The 13885-nt window shown below is 43.6% G+C and overlaps 1 long non-coding RNA gene across 1 annotated transcript in view; it reads left to right on the top strand.

The window, feature by feature from the left end:
• LOC309683680 overlaps window positions 1–12961 on the top strand; it is an 81484-nt gene extending 68523 nt beyond the window's left edge. Inside the window, exon 3 of the long non-coding RNA XR_014270232.1 lies at window positions 12903–12961. This is a non-coding gene — a long non-coding RNA (uncharacterized lncRNA). The remainder of the gene's footprint in view (window positions 1–12902) is intronic.
• The last annotated feature ends 924 nt before the right edge of the window (window positions 12962–13885 follow it).

The raw sequence follows: 13885 nt of genomic DNA, 5'->3' as shown, positions 1-13885 counted from the left end.
TGTTTTATGTCGATGTTTCATTTTCCTCAGGCTGCTTCCTTGGTTAAAATACATGATTTGCCGTTCTCATCAGTGGTGGTCCTCGCATTATTTTGTCTAGCCTCTTCCCAGTCACACAACCTTAGTAATCTCATAGGTGGCAGACATTTGTCTTCTAGTAGCGTATTTATGTTTTTAAAACAGATCTGCTCATTGTGAGCTTTATTTCTCAGATCACCAGGTAAACCCTTATTCATTTATCTTATTTGGCAAGCATGCTAAGCAATATTCCATGGTGAGTGGTATGTAGATATCAGGTCAACTCATTCCTTGTGTCATTCAAAAATCACATAGTTATTAATATAATTTTGAGTTATTAATGGCAGTGTGCTACATGTATGCCTCCATCTACACGTGGGAGAGGGAACAAGACTAAATGAGTCCAGGGTGTCCTCCTTTGCAGTTGTTGGACTTCCCTGTAAGGTTCATGTCGTAGAGAAGGAAGCAGTAGTATCTCTAGCACATCCTACATGCATATGGGGGTGTCAGGCCATAATTTAAGTACTTAAAATCTTGTCTCTGCTGCTAGCTGACCCTGGCAGGATCAGAAGTCTCTAGGCACCTACAGAATTTCTGTCAGTAACATCCTTAATTTCTTGAATGATAGGTTAGGAACATGACCAACACTGTCTCATTACTGAGAGTGTTCTCAGATATCCACTAAACATCTTTGTATTGTTAACCAGATCAAGGCTTTGATTTCTTCTCCAATTAATGTTTCATATCAAATAACTGAATAATCCTGAGAACAGAAACCAGAATGCAGTGTTCTTCTACTCCAAGTGACTAGATTAGATAGCAGTTGGGCAGCCAGCCCAACAGACATGCAATTGTAAAACCTGGAACAATTTACTGGGGGAAACTGTGACAGCATCATCCAGTTATATGCTGGTGGCCACAAGGTCTAGTTTAAAATTGCCTTGGGCAGAGAAGAGAGTGGAGCCAAGTCCTCACTGCTCCTAGAAAGTGAGAAGGTTGCAGCAGCAGCTTCCAGGGGCTAAGGGAGAAGAGGCTTTCACAGACAGTCCTCTAGTGCCAACTAGGTGAGAGGGTTCCCCGTTCCTTCCGGTGGCCTTCCTAGATTCAGAGGCATGTGGATGTCTCCACGTATTCAGCAGGGAGCCTAGGTGCATAACCCAGGGCTGGTTATTTCTGGGGGGGCCAAGATCTTGGATTCATCCCATGTAACAGTCAGTCTAAATTATTGTCTAGAGTTCTCTGTTGACTTCAGAGGAGCCTAGCAAGATTTTTGTTCCCAGCTAAGGTTCCCAAAGTCAGTGGGGATGAAGCCAGTCGAAAGTTCAGAATTGCAACACTCAATATTGCAACATCTAAAGCCTTTTGTGGACTGATCTGCTGGGGAAATTCTGGTTAGGTAAACGCAATGGTGTTTTACAATTGACTGTAATGGCCCTAGAAGTCATTTAAAGAATTCTGTACAAAAGCTAATGCTGCTACTCTAGAAGTAGGTATTAACTGCCTTTGCTCCAGTAATATTGAGGGATCAAAGCCATTCCTCCTAGGTCTTGCTGTAATGAAAGATGGGTTTTAACTGTTCTTTAAAAGCAGTGAATCTTTTCAATTCTTTTTCTCCTAAAAGCTCTTTCTATCAGATGTATTTCGATAGAGATAGAATCATGTCCCTGTTTTCTTACTAAATGCTCCTATTTATATGTTAAAAAACCTGGCAGGTTTGCAAGTACTGAAAAAAATCTCAAGGGGACAGCATTTTTGAAATGGAATGGGATTTAAAGTGAGAATTCATGAATATCCCTTTGGCTGGGTATGACTGCAAATCTTACAGAGATCTGTGACACGCTCTTCTTATTCAGCAGAGTCCAGCTGGGAGCTGGCAGGTTGTGTCTGTGCAGCCCTTTGCTCTCTGCCTAGGTAGAGAAGGAGGTCAGCTCTGGAGCCCAGCTCAGCCCAGCCTGGTGGTGGGGAAGGATGTGGGTGCTCTGGTAGAGGTAGGAGAGGGGGCTGGCGCTGGCATGGTGGCTGTGGTACAGCTGAAGAGTGAGCTGTCTGCGGGGGTTCATAAAACATGGATGACTTTCATGAAACTGCGCTACTTGGTTTGGTCCTTGAAGAAATTCAAGATTGCGGCAACCTTTCTGAGCTCATCACTAACACACATACCACTAGACATCTGGTTTGGCTTTTGCCGGTTACTTCTGTATTAATACTGACTCTACAGATGTCTTCAGAATACAAATCACCATATTGCACCACACATCCTTAATACAGAAAGCAATTATAGCCACTGCCAAGTCAAAAACTTCTGCCTGAGGGAAGATCTTGAAGGCCTGCGGCATGAAGGTGTTGCTGTGAGATAGACCAGTGGCCAGTTATTCCAGCACTGCCTTGTTATGTGGCTCAGCTCAGTTCACTTCATCTGATCGTGCCTCCATCTTACTTTTTTTTCTACAGTGCACTTAAACTGATGGATGAAAAGGGCCCCAGGAACTGAGAAGGGCCGGAGGAACTGCTGTCAGCTGCCAGGGGATTAGATCAAGCACTGCCAGAGCTATAGGATGGTAGGAAGGATGGCACCACTCAAGATGCGGGTCCAAATATATATGCCTGATTAAAAGTCACAGAAGCCCAAGAAGATATACAAAGATAACTCATTGTTATACTTAATGGGAGGTTGATCATATCGTATCGTGTTTCCTTTATGTTACAGAGTAGTTGGACAAAGCAGAGTCCGGCCACATCAACAGGCATCATCTGAAAACCTGGAAATACTTCTGGAAAGAGACGGAGGGACCACAGCTGCTTGATTCAGAAAGCAGATAAAAAAGTAAATGTATGAATAGAGTCAATACTGAGTGGAAGATGCACAAAATAATAAATGTTATAGAAAATCAAGGTCTTCCTTTTATTCTTGAGCATAATGCCAAAACAAGGCAATTTGACAATGGCAGTGAAAAGCAGCATATCCTGAGTGGTGCATTATTAATTTATGGTATTGATTGATGCATCAAAATGAAGGATTTAGTAAAAATAAAGACAAGGAAACATCTCTGTATGGAGAATGAGAAGATCTAAACCCTGTTAGACAGCACAAAGTGACGTAAGCCACGGGAACAAAAGGCAGGCCTCTAATTAATTGGTAGTGCGTTTCTTGTCCCTTCATTTTTGGCAGTGATCTGAGCAGGAGCCTGAGATGGCCAGATCATTTCTCTGGTCAGGTGTTGCAATTCTGTGCAGACAGGTTTAGGCATGATTTTGCTAAAACACTTGGTAGGGCTTGTGGGTATCCACATTTCCAGCTAAAATATGTTTGACGTGACTTCAGATGCATGCGCTATGGACAACCTGTTGTCAGCAACAATTGCTTTTCACAATCTAAGCAGTGCTAAGGAAATTGAATTTGGCAAGAAACTTAACCGAAGAGGAGTATGCTCATTCCTGAGGTAACTCCAGTGACCTCGCTAGAGCCGCTCTGGAGTTCAGTCTAGCCTTGACCTGTTTTTCTGCAGTTCGCGAGTCATGCAGCAGGAGAACTGCTTCTCCTTCTGCTGTTCCATCCATCTTTGTTCAAAGTAATAACAAGAGAATTCAAAAGGGTTCAGGGAAGGGTGACAAATACGACTGGAGCGGAGGAAAACTCTCATATCAAGGGAGATTGATAAGGTTGGAGTTGTTTCCCTTAGAGATGAGACAAATAAAAAGGAGACATAAAAAAGGAGACAAAATAATAAATAGTATAGAAGGACTCATCCACACACCCCTTGTGATCTGCTAAAGGACCTTTTGAGGTCCCTGACAACGTAATCGAATTAAGCTGCTGGTACCTGCCTCTCCCCGGCAGCTGGGCTCTCTGCCCCATGCCTCTTCTGCCTTTTGGGGTCTAAAGGCTGAAAGCCATTAGTATAGGGAAGGAAGGGCAGGGGCAGCTGTCGTCTCTGTTTCCCTCCCGTGAAAACAGGGATAGTCACAGAAAGTCATAGAATATTCCAAGCCAGAGAAAAGGGGGATGCTTTTCCACATAATACACAAACATCCACTGAGCCAGACAATAAAGAATGGTTGAAGAGATTGTGTTTTGTAACAAGACTTTCCTGGGCTGTAGGAGTTGCTGGTGAAGCTGGGTGCAGCTGTGCACGCTGCGGGAGGCTGCAGGCTGATTTCTCCATCCTGTGAGCCAGGCTGGGTGCCCCGGAGGGTGGTGGTGATTAGAAGGCTGCTGCCCTCTCAGCCAGCTGCTGTACGTCTGCCCCTGGTTACTGCTAACAGGTACGCTAGCATGTTTTCAACAGCTTCCAGCAGTTGGGGTTTAGGGGAATCCTAACGTGGCACATTCATTATGCCACCTCTGCTTAAAGCGGGGGATCTCATAACGTCTAATGCTGACCATCTGTCTTCTGTCAGGGTGGATGGACAGGGTGGGATGGACCGTTCCTACAGCTCCTGTGCTCCTGGGTCTGCATCTGCCAGCACCAGGACCATGTGGCCACACTAAATCCCTAACTAGTAATTTCTTCCCCAACAGGGAAATCACTCCTACCTTGACTCCAGAACCTGCTATGTGTTGTCCAGAAGAGAAGCTTTTGCAAATAATTTCATTTTAGAGAGGGGTCAGTGTTTTTAAAAGGTGTCCTCCTGTGCTCTTTTGAACTCTATCCTTTCTTAGTTACATCCCTGGCCAATCCCGTCCTGTGGCCGAGAAGACCACCTAGTACCCTTTTGGATCGGTTAAGGACTAACACACCACCAAAGTCATCAAAGTTTGAAAGTCATAAATAGAAACAGGCTAAAATTACATGACATGTCTTTAACTTTTCTAGCAGCTCATTGCCTTCCCCAACTGAAGGAGTACTCCACACCCTGCCATTCCCACCTCCACCTCCTGCCTACCACTGGTGTTTGCTTTGGGCTCTGTTGAGCTGATGTGACTCACCACAAGGGCAAAAACCTAACATGATAAAACCCAGGAGCAGTCATCTGTTGGGGTGGCAAGCTGAACCGGCTGATTGCAGCTGAAGCGAGTGATGACTGGGTGCTGCTTTTAGTTGCAAGGCACCCAGCTTAGGGTTTGGGGTTGTGGTGTTGTTGTTTTTTTTCTGCTTGAGGTAGTGTAAAATATCTTTTCTATATCTGTCTTCTACAACCGCTTTGATAAGCAGGTAGGTGATAAGGCATTGTGCGATGCAGCTTTCCCGGCTGCAGCTAGTCCAGTCTCCCTGTCTAAAATACGCATTGGTCCCAAAGGATGACACACAGCCCAGGGCAGGATGGCTGTACCTGCTGCCTGGGGCACTCACCCGGGCTGGCAGAGGTCTAGTCTACTCTTTCTGTGCCAGTGTTTCAATATTATAGAGTACGCTGCTTTTATTGGGATGAGCAATTTGATAATTGATGAACTGATTAAGAATCTCTTGCTCTGTTGGCGCCGCTTGCTTTCCAAGAATGAAGTTTGGACTCGCTCACTCTTTCACAGCTAGGAGCACCCTGTTTCACACTCCACAGGGTTATCACACGCAGCGGGGAAAGAGCAGACCTGCCCTCCGCTGCTTTTGCTGCTGAAGGAACAGTTAATTTCCCTCAATCACCTCTCGCTTCCTGAGAGCCTGTGCCGGCACGTGGGAAGACGCCTGGCTGCTCCCGCGGGATGCGCTGTTCCCTGGGCAGGAGAGGGGATGCACGAAGACAGGCAGCGAATGTGCTTCCCAGGGAGAGGCAAGGCTGAGGTGTCTGAGGCTTCAGCCACGCCGGGGAGTTATCAGGCAGATAACTCAGGCAGAGTCAAGCCGTTATCCGCCATCGTCTGAGCCCTGAGAGTCGACCTAGCGTGGGTACGTACCCCGTGGTCAGCGTGGAAAGCAGTATCTCACAGAGGGATGAAAGTGGGTCGGAGCGAACGCGGTTTCTCACACATTCACAGTAGACTGGCAGCAGAAATGCGTATTCGGTTACCACGGTTCAGTTGGTGTTTGGTAACTCTGAGTGATGGTGAGATATCACGAGACAAAGTCCTAAAAACACGCTACTTCGTGCCTCTATTTCATAGGAAATAACCATCATAACAATCCCTGAGGACTAACTCAAACGAGTTCCCTAAGCAGTTGATGATAGCGCTGGCCTTTCTCAGTAAATTCAATTTTGTGTCAGTGTACTTCATTCTATGAATTTTTCATTTTTTGATGCACAGCTTCAGCAGCAGCGGGGATGGAGAGTGCCGCGTCTATGTCTTTCACTTGGTGGTTCGCTCACAGCACATGTGGGTTTGTAACCCAACAAGCCCCAGAAATGGTAAAAATGCATCACCTGCCTGGGCTGGGTACTCCGGCTGGTCCCTTACTGCCCAGCAAGCATCCGCAGGGGTGGCTGCAGGAAGAAACACGATCATTTGGGAAACGGGAAGGACCAAGGCAGGTGCCAGGGCATCGGGACCCACTCACAGGGATGCAGCCCTGGGGATGGCGGTGGATCCCTGCTCCTGACCTGCTGGGACATCTGAGTCTCTGGGGCTTTTCTTTTTAACTTCTCTTTCCATCTTAACTTCTCTTTAACTTCTCTTTCCTTTTCAACTTCTCTTTGCCTTATAGACTCTTCAAATTCCAGGAGTTTATTCTTGTCTTAATATGAAGCGATTTACACTGACCATTCTTGTTAATAGCTGCTAATTAATGGGAATTATATTCTTAAATCTCCTGTGTTTTCAAAGCAAACTCAAATTTGTAAGCATTCATGGGAAGAAAAAAACGACGAGACTAGCTTCTGCACTGCCTAGCTGATGTTATACAGTCTTCTCTGATTAGCTTTTAAAAAATATTTTTAGTGAAGTATGCAGCGTAGAGCCCTAGACACGGAGCTTTATGGTGCTTCTCACTTCAAACACAATATCAACAACCTCCCCCCCCAAAAATAGAACAGATTGTAAGTATGTAAGGGACTCCCTTTTTTTCCTCCTGCAGAGAGTCTTTACTTTTGATATCAAAAGGCTCGGCTGCAGCAATTCCCCCAGCTGCTTCAGCCTGACTCCAGCGATGGTGGAGGCTGCAGGTGAGCTCCCTGCAAAAACTGGGGCACCCCCCAAGTTCAAAGCAAAGCAGCTGGAGCTGGATGGGATGCGCTCTGCTGGCACATTTCCTTTCATTATTTTTTAAATTCCCTTTACTATAATATTTTGCTATATTTCTGTTCTTTTTTTTTTCCCCCCTCATTTTTTTTCTGACCCAATTAATGTAGTTTCACTTGAAATGGTTTGTACAGTCGTTAGAGGGGATTTGGGGAGAAATGGCAGCTGTAAAGTAGATGCTGGGATGCTTTATCTGATAGCCCTCTGTGGCTGCCCCTCTTTGTGTTCTGAGGTCTTTGTACATGCTAACCTGACTTAGGTGAGCTTATCTAAGGAATTTAGGCAGCCACATAGCTCAGTTTATGGGGGATTGGGTGTATTTGGGAAGTTTATGTGAAAATTGAGTATATATGTGGAAAAAAAAAATAGAATAGAAAACAATGTAAAGGAATTGCCTTTCTAACACCCAGACAAAAATAACAGGTTTGTGTAACCTAAAGCACATAGGATGAGCTTTCTGATGACTGAGCGTAGGAATGTTTATTTAGGCCCCAAATACCAGGTCAGCAGGTTTTTTTTGACTGTAATGTATGTGAAGAAGTGAAAGATCTTATGATGTTAAGATGTTATGAAGACAGGGTGAGAGAGTTGAGGTTGTTCAGGCTGGACAAGAGAAGGCTCCAGGGAGACCTTATAGAGGCCTTTCGGGTACTTAAAGCGGGCCTACAGGAGAGGTGGAGAGGAACTCTTTATTAGGGAATGTAGCAATAGGACAAGGGGTAACAGTTTTAAACTGAAAGAAGGTAGATATAAATTAGATGTAAGGAAAAAATTCTTTATTGTGAGGATGGTGAGGCAAAGGAACAGGTTGCTGAGGGAAGTTGTGGATGCCCCATCAATTGGAAGTGTTCAAGGCCAGGCTGGATGGGGCTTTGAGCAACCTGGTCTAGCGGGAGGTGACCCTGCCCATGGCAGGGGGGTTGGAACTAAATCTCCTTTAATGTGCCTTCCAACTCTTAACTGTTCTATGATTCTGTCATTTGCAAAGTTAAGTGAAAATGTAACAGTGTCATGCAACAATTGCAATATTTTTTCAGGTGAACTTCTGAAATTTAACCTTTATGTATTTTATTTTCTTTAAAGCTATAATTAAGAACATATAAGATTTTCCATCCTGACCTCTGGCTCACATCTATTGAGCATATTTGCATATACTTGCATATTTGTTCTTTTCTAGAATAAAAGTCACTTGCTTTTAGACTGAGCAAAATTTTATCAAGGGGTCTTCGGTAGGAAAATGATAGAAAATCATTTCTATGATAATAAAAACATGTATATGATAATAAAAATGATAGAAGATTCATAATCATTTCCATATTTTGTGAGATTGTCCCAACTTGAAAGCTTCCTAAGCTACTCTTCAGAATATGGATGCAAAGGTTAATTTCTAAAGATATCTGGCATATTATTTTTATAATGGCATTAGAAAACTGCCCTGCATTGCTGCAAGTCAGGAGGGATGGCTATTTACCACTCCTGCTATACCAGCCAATCTCTAGAAATGTGTCTGGCCAAAACAAAAGAAGACGACAAGTGTAACAATCTGTATTTGTATTTTATTAACATTCAGAGTGGGTTGCCTTTTCACGTTAATAGGCTTTTAATGATTTTGCATAGGAGAATGTCCTGTTGAAAGAAAGAGGGAACAGCTGATAAGTTCAAATGTAGGAAAAATAATTTAACGTAACTCGTGTAGCATGGCAGCGTATTGAAATTTATAATGTAACTTGTGCTGCCTCAGTTGTGAAATGCCCTCATCTTTATTCTACTCCATGCAGTTTAGTAGTCAGCTGAAAGACTGTTGCTAATAACTGTTTATCTTTAATACCTTCACTAACAGCATTATTTTGCAGCCCATTTTAAACGCACGCTGCATTTTAGAAATAGGCCCTATATTAGATCGCATCATAACGGCCTCTATCCCAGAGGGCAGAAATAAGCTGCTTAAATAACTTCATTATTGCCTTTGTGAACGCTTATGTGGGCAACCCTGAGACTTGTAGCTTGTTGGACGATGGGGCTGGATTGCTGAAGCGTGGGCCGGTGGCTGTATCTGTTCGCTATTAACAGCGGCGGTTGTGACGCCGGCAGAGGGGGGGGTTCTTCACTTACCCCCCTGCAGCCACCAGCAGGACCTGCCCCGCTGTCAGCGTTTGGGAACACACTGATGGATGACAGCAGGTTTGCCTCTGACGTGTCGGCAATTCTGAACTTTATTAAAGCTGCCTTTCACTTGAGTTAAAGGCAGGAAGGATTGAGAGCTGGGCGGGGGGGGGTGGGTGGGTGGCTAAATTCACGGAAAAGAAAGCACCTACAATCAGAAGCACAATAGATAAATGAGTGCAGAAAAAATAACTCGGTCGCTGCCTTGCTCCTGTTTGCCCTGTCTTTTGAAAGTGCAGTGAAACTCCATTTCTGTACCTTTAGATGAGGAGCAGAGCGGTATGTGACTTACGGGCCTTACCTTACACAAGGAGGAATTGCTCTCCTAATCCATCAGACAGGTAAATTGTATTGCATTTAGCCAGGAAAAGGTGGATATTGGAGGAAACAGCCCATTAAATTACCATTTACTAGTGCTAGAGAGATGTTTCTGAAGAAATAGATCACAAAGGTGTGAGAGAGCAACCAAGTCTCTCATCAGTTCTTGGTTTTCAGTTTGGAAGAAAGACGGCGGCACCCGGCTCTGGCTGAGTCACACAGCTTAGAGTAAGTCCCTTTAAAATCTTCTTATTCGTTACTGCACAGGCGAGAGACACGTGTGCTACACGTGTCGTGCGTTATGTGCAAGCGGTATCTTGGATGCTGTAGAGGACCTTTCCAAAATGCCTCCTGGTAAGCGGGATTAGACCCAAGCCTGGAGGAAAGCCTGCCTCCACCCCAGGACACGAAAGTGCATGTGCTCTCAGCCACCCTCTCACCAGCCTTGGAAGTAAAGTGGGGTTATCCAGTCTTTACTCCTATTTTTTTTTTTCTTTTTTCTGGTGTTTCAAATCCCAGCACAGGCTGGGTGAGGTGGCGGGGCAGGGTCTTGTTTGGGTGCAGGCTTGGGGTGAGGTGTTGTGGGAGGGTTGGAGCCAGGCTGGTAGCAGAGGGCTGCCTTCGCACCCCAGAGGTTTTGGCCGCTGGAGCACCCTGGTCCTCCTACCTGCTTTGCCTCTCCCCAGCACCTTCAGGAACCACTTAGCTCATTAGCACAGCAGAAGGCTAATCAAGCAGCAGCGTTGACTACTTTTCCAGCTGTAGGGAGAAAAAACCCTAATTTGGACTCTGGTTTGGGGACTCAACCTCAGGATGCCTCTTCCAGATGAAGTTGCACGCTGTGGAGTTGATGGCTGTTGCAGGTGAGGGTGTTGTGTGTGAAATCCTGTCTCTCAGGACTTCAGCAGAAATCCTACCTTTTCAAAAGCAAAAATGTTGGTTTTTTTTTTTTTTTTCTTTTTCCAATTTCTTCCACTCTGCTCCCACCGACAGATTTCTGCTCGAGGTTTGCCTTTTCATGAACCGGTATTTTTTCTTGAAGAGAGATAGGCTTTGTTGAAAAACTCCTAGTCAGCTGTATCCAGGATGATTGAAAAACTTCCCAGAGAGCCAGTCCTGGTAGCAAACAGCTCGCAAACATGGCCCTCAGGACTGGAACAAGCCCTTCAGAAACAGCTCCAGGGTGCTGTGGATATGGTGGGCGAGCAGAGGAGAGGGAAACCCAAGGGCTGGATGTCAGTTTGTAAAAGAAAAAAAAAAGTGCAAAAAAAAAAAAAGTATAAAATGTAATGCTTGACTTTGGATGTCCATATCTCATGGAGAGAAAATGCAGCTGCTGGAGAACACCCCCTCCTGCTTTTCCTCATTTAAAAATGCAAGTAGGAGTGGGAGCCGGAAGCCCGCTCCCTCTGCAGGCACCCATGATGCTGTTCCCCCTGGTGGGACCACGCTTTGCCTTGGGGCTTCCCAAAGCAGTGAGAATACTTGTGCTAGTATTAGTAAAACTCGTCTGGTTTTGTAATGAAGAAGCCAGGTTTTGAAATAAATCCAGTCTTTAAAAAGTGATGCAAATCGGTATTTCATTTCATGCAGTATCATACATTTCATTTTATATCTAAGCTAAAGCATCACTAACAATTGTAAACTATATATCAGAAAATATTGCATTCCTTTGTTAACTGAAATATTTTCAAGTTTTTTTTTTCTTTTAATTGCAAGATTCTTTGTGAATTGTGCTTTTTCCCAATTTACAATCCTGAAAATTTGTTCAGTCACATTTGGTACATACCTAAGATCCAGATCCAAAAAAGCACTCCCATGTCTTACCTAAAAATTCCTCTACCGCTTAAGTTTACAAGTGTGAATCTTAAAAACCGCCTAGCATCTGTGTAGCTTTTTTATGGACTGATACAAAAGTGATGGAACTTCTCCCACCTTTCTGCAAGTTATAAAAAACATATAAAGCACTGATCAGGTTTTCATTCAGCCTCCCAACAAGGACAAAAACTGAACACACTTGACAGATGCAGTGAAAATCAGCCAAAAAGTGAAATGAAAACAATCTTAAAATTGACTCTGTTTGGCAACTAACATTTCAGTCCTGGCCAGCATCAGCTTTTGGGCTGTAAATGGCCTCAAAGCCTATGTTAATGTCACTAATAAGGGAAAGGGTCACATAAAATCTGTATTTTTTTTATTTTGGTCAAATTGCATGATAAAGCTATGAAAAATTAGGCTTCTGGTGTCACCTACTCTATGTTGTGAACTTAGATGTATTATAGCAGTGATACTTCAGTCTTAGGGCTTTGTAGAATTATGTTACTTTTCATACTGGGAGATCTATAGATCAATATGAGCATATACATATTTATATATTTTTATATTTTTTAGCTCATTCACACACTTGCTATGGAGTGAATATCTTTCACTCTTATTTGTCATCACTAAGCTGATTAATTTTAATTGAATCTGTTAATGTAGAATACAATTTCTTTTTTCTATTAACATATACAAATCCTTGTAGAAAGCTTTCTGGCTGAAGTATGGTGTTTCTGGTCCAAGCTGGGAGGAAAGAGGAGGAGGAGGAGGGAAAGGAGGAGCAGGGAGGAACATTTCTCCTCTTCCTCCCGCGGTGGGTGAGTGTCCGGGGCCCATCCAGAGATGCTGAAGGCCTTGATCCAAATCAGACCTCCCTGGCTTCAAACTTGGCAGGAGCGCACCCAAATACTGTATGGTAGCTGGGATAAGAGTTAGCTGGGAAGGACTCTCCGAGTTTCTTCTAATGAAATAATTTTATACTGTCATTTTAGATAATTATGCATTGGCATAGGGACCTCAAGCTGCTTTCCCCAAATCCCAGGTGAAAATGCTTTATTCCAGCCTTTTCCAGGCTTTTAAATCTGTTTGTGGAAAACTTCCCAAGGTCTTGGGTTTGCCTTGAGTTATGGAATATAAAATAGTTTGGACTCTTAGAAACTCTCAGGGGAGGGAAAATATTTCCCTTTCAGCTCTAGTAAAAAAAAAAGTTTCTTTTCTTTTTTACTCAGTTTTAAATGTAGCAAAGAGATTGATAATTCATTCCTGAAAGTTGTCTTTTCATGGAGCAATTGATGTACAAATGTTAGCAGATTAAACAAGCTGCTCTTGCTGTATTGGAAAGTGTTGCAGACAGCAGGCCCATAAATAGATTGAAAAGAAAAAAAAATGCTGGGAAATGCTTGCCATGAAATTAATTATGTGTTTAAATAAGAGGAGCTGATTTCTGTAAAACCAAGAGTGCTTTTTAATCTTCCAGAGTGGTTCAGAGATTCAGTCCTCAAGTGGAAGAAGTCCTAGAGGGCAGCTCTAATGTGTTGGTAAGCAAAGGACACGGACCAGTGAATAAGACAATATCTGTTTTATAAATACATAGAGACACCTTCATCTCTGTAATGTATTCATCATGCAGCAGTAAAAGCACTTTGGCCCCATGTCTTGAGGAACACTTAAATTTTACCGTTATTGCAGCACATTACATGTCCTGCTTGATGCTCCTGCATGCTCAATGTAACTTTTGGGCTTCTAATTGGCGTATGTTGGGAGGTATTTCTTTATATTGAAGTAATCACGGGCCAGATTTTTAAGGATTGTCAATATGTTTGGCTGCAATGGAGTCAATGGGACAAAACTCCTGTATACCAGCTAAGGATGTGCTCCTGTGTCCTTAAAAATAGTCTAACGAGGGAAGGACCCATCTACCTACTGAGAGGTTTCATGACCTACTTCAGCAGCTCTCCTCGTCATTGTTTGGGAAGGCTCTGCTGGGCTTCTGCTTCTTCGTCTCCTTGGTCTCCCCTGAATTGCTCACAAAAACCAATTCCACCAGAGAGAGAGACAGCTGCTTTTGCATATATTAATTATACGCAGCTCTATAAATGATTAATAAAAGATACCACTGACTTTGAGGCCTTCATCCTGGTGTTGCACAAGGCACTCGGGATGAATGATTACCCTGTCATACAGACTGTTTCTAGGTGCTTCAATTGAGCACTGCACATATTGGACGGGATCATACAGCTGCTTATGGCACACCAGAGAAACTTTGTCCACCACGTGGATGGTCAAAATCAAAATGATCAATTTTTCAAATTGCTTAAGGATGCATCTGTGGGACTGCTGTAAGACATGGACTGCAAGGTTCCTTCCTTCAGCATGCTGGGGATCTAGAGCTCATCCAAAGAGGTGTTTAAATTTGTGATGATATTTAATCACATGTGCAGACATTTTGGTGGATCCTAT

This window comes from Vanellus vanellus (genome assembly GCF_965231255.1).
Source record: "Vanellus vanellus genome assembly, chromosome: 1".
NCBI classification, from domain to species: domain Eukaryota; kingdom Metazoa; phylum Chordata; class Aves; order Charadriiformes; family Charadriidae; genus Vanellus; species Vanellus vanellus.
This window is presented reverse-complemented; position numbering and strand designations above follow the sequence as displayed.